Source organism: Ostrea edulis, chromosome 3, assembly GCF_947568905.1.
Source record: "Ostrea edulis chromosome 3, xbOstEdul1.1, whole genome shotgun sequence".
Classification (NCBI taxonomy): Eukaryota; Metazoa; Mollusca; class Bivalvia; order Ostreida; family Ostreidae; genus Ostrea; species Ostrea edulis.
In genome coordinates, this window is record NC_079166.1 from 30,580,194 (window position 1) to 30,585,782 (window position 5,589).

Genomic DNA, 5,589 nt, shown 5'->3' on the forward strand with positions numbered 1-5,589 from the left:
AGACGTTTGGGTTTGTTGTTTGTCAGCATATAAATCAGGACAGCATACACAAAATGGAATCTAATGTCTTAATATATATTGTCATGATGAACAGTAAGTTATTCATAACTGTTGATTGATTAATGTTTCCGCCACACAATTTTTCAGTTATCTGGTGGCGCCCAGTATTTATTGTTGGGAGAGAGATCCCAGATACAATGTACCTGGGAAGAGACCACCGACCTTCCGAAAATAAAACGACGGTACTATATATCATGTTACTGTACTGAGATTAAATTTTCTCTACAAAAACTGAACAAGGCTAAGATATTGTGCTAACATTAATATGACCCGTATGATAATTTGAATATATATATATATATATATATATATATATATATATATATATATATATATGTGTGTGTGTGTGTGTGTGTGTGTGTGTGTGTGTGTGTGTGTGTGTGTGTGTGCGTACGTGTGTCTTAAACTGTACCACCCCTTCCAGAGAAGTTCTAGTAAAAATCTGCACAACTGTAGAAATTCAGGTTTTCAATCCTTGATTACAAAAAAATGTCTTGTAAAACATTATCTTAGTTATCAATACATAAATGAATATATGCTTATTCGATATATACATATGCATGCAAATATACGTAATTGAAGCTCGACGCTTATTTTGAAGCACGGATGTTGGTGGTTTGGGATCATTATCAGAGATGATTATGTATCGATAAAAAAAGCTATTGATAGAGACAATATTGAACTGCCCCGATGAGTTGAATGTTTTTGAAACATAAGTACTGAAAGTAGCATTTTCCCGAATCGGTGAAAAATGAAACGCCTCTTCTCTAGCGGTAAAGTGCACAAAAAGTGCGCGTAATGGTGCAAAACTAATCGAAAATAGTGTTACCCTTTGTCACGAATTGAAGTTTGAAAATAGACAATACAATTCAAATCGCGCAATGTTTGTTAGCAAATATGATCATTAACTATTGTTTTGGCTTTTATCAATACAGTATCAGTACTATAACATTTGATGATACCATTACACGACCGTCCCCGGAAACAACGTTGGTTTATGAGGGTTACACGATCGGAGTTGTCGCTGGAAGGCGCGTCACGTGTCTTATTCTAGTCTGTTTATTAGCTGCAAGTAAAAAGACACTTCCCGTCAAAATAACCAATTGAAACGACATACGGACAATATGCTGTTCGCAGGGATGTAGCTACCCAATGCCAAATACATGTCATTATGAAAAAAGAAAAAGAAATATTAAGATAAAGGAAATGAAAAGATATAAAGGAATCATAAAAGGAGCCGTTTGTGGTTGTTTGGTTCCGGTTTTAAAAACTGAAAGTGAAATATTTTGTTACAGGGCCGAATCTCAGTTTATGTCGATTTAGTATATTATCTTAGCTAATAAATTCCCCAGTACGCAGTGTTTTAGAATAATCTTAATTTTTTGTTCACACTATCTATTTTGTATTGCTTATAGGAGTTACAAGATTGCCCACTGTTCGTTATCTTCACCTTTCATTAACAGAAGAAGCAAAGGACAAACTTATTCAACATGATTTGATCTGATATGTGTTGAATGTCCTATGCTGTACATTTTGTAGGCATTAAGATACTGCTTGTCGGTATTAATCGCTGGAGGGGGTTGATTTCAATTGCATATAATTTTATTAGTTTGGGACATTTGTATCACCGGTATGCTGAACCATGGTCCCCTGCGTCCACGATTTGAAGCAAAGACATACTTGATTTACGAGTTCCCTTTTGGGGGATCACGTGAGGTTCGGGCTGACATAGCTGCAATAATGTAGCCCTCTCTGATTTTTTTTTTTTTTTTTTTTTTTTTTTTTTTAGGGAGAGGAAAACGTCAGAATAAAAAAAAATTTGGATAGGGCTACATTATTGCAGCTAGGGCTGACAATGCAATAAAAACACTGATCCATGCTTGCCCATTGTCTCAGTAAAACGTTTCTCAATCATTTACATGAAATAGGTTCCTATATCAAAAAATACAAAAATATAGGGAAATAAGCATGTTTCACGTAAGAGAAGCGTAAAAGCTTTGTAATGAATATTTCCGTTTACCGATCATCCTTAAAAACATATTTGACTTGCACAAATTTAGCAAACGTCAACTTGTGTTATTTCAAGTTTACAGATTATTTGCAGTTTATAAAAGTAAGAAATATTCGAGATAAATTGCGAATAAATTTACGTTTAACTATAATACGGTGAATATGATAGTTTCTGCTAAGTTGTGTAGAACACTGCCATTTCTTGTAGTTCTATGAGTGCATTATTCCCTCTTAAAGTATATATGAATTAAATACATGTAAATGCATTATGTTGGACACTAACGCCCTCCCCACGCGTTGTTGATAGGGCGATGACACCACCGTTTGGGAAAGAGCACTAACCCTTATAAAACTTGAAACTAGAATCGCCTTTACTCATGTATATATGTATGTAGTGTCCTATAAGAATATAATTCCTCGAACCTCAATGTTGTGATTTGCCAATTCAATATGAAAGGGCCTTCAATATAAAAGGTTCTTCAATATGAAAGGGCCTTTAATATGAAAGGGTCCTAAATGAAATGTAAATTCGACATCGTTCAAAGCATTGCCCTCGACTCTGGTAAAGGATTTAATTTGTATGTAGTCTAGAAATATTTATACAGGGGAAAATAACATGTTTAGAAAAAACGTGAGAGCATTAATGATAACCATCAAATCAAATTGCAAATATTGGCTATGGTAGTGTAGAATCAATTCCATTTATTTATTTGTTTTCTTTATTATTTTTCAGCAAACATTCTGTAACTAGTTCATTGTATATCTTCATAATATACATGTAATATAGAATTACAGAAGTGTTTATTTCTTTCACAGAGAGAGAGAGAGAGAGAGAGAGAGAGAGAGAGAGGGGGAGAGAAAGAGGGAGAGAGAGCTATGAAATACAATGGTTCCATATGTTCCAAATGGCATCACATTTTTCAGCATCACCATTTTTATAAGAAATATTTTTTTGTGTTTCATAGAATAACTTTAAAAATGATATTACAAAACCCACACTCATATTTTTCCCTGTACACCTTGCTGTATAAATATAATACTTTAACCAAAGGATCAGAATATTTTGTATACCCTTGTTTTTCTCAAGGATGCCTACTATAAAAGACTTTTTGTAAAGACTAGTTGATCATTTGTTCTCAATTCTAAATGAACTTCAAAATCAGCAAGAAATGATTGAACACAATTTCACTCCCGGTTTAAATGTTCTATTGTTTCCTCCTCATTGTGACAAAAGGTAGACATTTTTTAGTTCATTTTTGTTTATTTTAGAGGAAAATGAGTTTGTTGCTAAAATTTTATTAAGTATTTTATATTAGAACAATTGAAGTTTACTATTGTTTGTAATTATGAAAGGTATTTTGTGGATTATTTTCCATTTATTTGGTGACCGCAAGGAAGTGCAAGTTCACTATATAAGTATCATCATAATAACTTTAAAAGTGGAATTAAGGGACAGTCATACTTTCATCCCGATGTATTGTACATTAAGTTTTGTTAAAACCACCAACCCTGGAACACAGCGTAGCAAATATAGAAAACAAATTGTTAGAATAATACAAATTTTAGTTTCCCAGAGTTATGGTTCTTTATCCGTGTATGAGCAGGTTGAAGCGGGTGAGCGTCATTGTACTTTGGAGACGTAAATCGATATTTGTCAAACATTTATTGATAATTTCAAATCCAAAATAGTCACATACATGTACCATATCAAACAAAAAAGTTACAACGTGAAAAGTTAATGCTGTTCAAGATGGATATCATTTTTGGCCTTTGCCCTCAAAAGTCACTATTCTCACCTCATTTCCTTCAATATAAATTGTCTCAAGTTTTATAATATCTACGAATACAGCTTGTCTCTGCAATAGTGGCGATATTTGATGAACTAGGTATTCAGAAACATGATATGCAATGAGGGGAAAATATGCATTTAAAAGACATTTTATGTATGTTAAATAAATCCTAGTAAAATGGAAACATGTTTCAAAATAGCACTCCTCGTACTTCTTACAAATGCATTATATTTACAAACAAACGCAAGATATTTTCCTTAATTATTTTTGTAATCAATCAAATTCTGGACTTCAAATCCTACAAAATACTTTTCTAATATCCCAGTATCCGGAACGTAGCAGTGAACCCCCTGCCTCTGTTGACTTCAGTGTAATGTTGACACAATTCACCAGACGAGAAACACAGGCACGCTGTAGCATGGGTCCATTAATGACGCAATCTCAAAACGAGAACTTATTATGCCCAACTATCTATTTTGTGTTGATCATAAGAGATACGATATTGATCACTATTCGTTATCTTCACCTTTCATGATGCAAAAAAACTAAATACAATCCATCGTTAATTACAAAAACAGGAATAATTATTAAACTGAGAGAGAGAGGTGGGGGGACTGATGATAATAATAATAACGATAATAGAATGAATCCCTAGTATGTGTGAACAATCCCTAACATCCAAAACAGTTAACCATATATATTGATACAATCTTGAAAAGAAAGATAATTGCTGTATTCCGAGGAATTGAGTTTCATATTGTATCACACAAACAGTGATCCAGCCTCACCCTCCAACACCTCCCAAATGCACCAACATAGTGAAGTTGAAGTGTGTTGTAGTAACATTCCATATGCTCCGTATGGGACGTATGGGTTGTCCCATGGTTTAAAAATAAATAAATATAAATAAATAAGGACCATCGTGTACCAACACGTCTGATGACTGCGGTACTGTCTTTTGATGGCCGGACACATACATGTGATGGTCGTATGTCATAAATTATAATGAAATAAAGAAGTAACTTATATTTATAAAAACTAAATAAAAAGTAAAAATTAATGAAATAAATTATAATTTTTATTTATATAATAATTTTAATAATGATTTTTATTTAATTTATTCCTTAAGTATATTAAAATTTAAAAATTATAATAAGTAAATATAAAATTAAATATTTAAAATATTTGTTATTTATTTGGATTCTAATAGAAGGTAATAATAATTAGTAATCGCACGAGTCTCCGTCCTTCGTCCAATTCAAGATACACCGAAATAAATATACCATAACTATTACATAATTATTAATATTAGTAACAGGTGATAGTAATATGGATGTAGGTATGTATATACATGTGAAATAACTAAAATATATACAGAAAAGAATTAGGGTAGGGTCGCCAAAGAAAATTTTGATAATAGAGTGCCACTAGTTATTACTTTGTTAATCATAAATTATAAAATTATGCCAGACAACAATTTTGAGATCGTCATCAGGCAAAAATTTTGAGGTCGTCGTCAGGTGCTACACCTCAGACCCTGTACCATGTTTCTGTAACTGGATCCAGCTCGTAGCACGACATGGCTCCATAATTCTTATTCGATAGTATGTATTATGTGTATAAAACTGAAGATGTATAATGTAGTAAGTGGTGAGTTAGTACTTATGATAAAATTGTATGACAGATAAAATACCAACCATAAGAAGTGGTATACTTAATTACATAACAT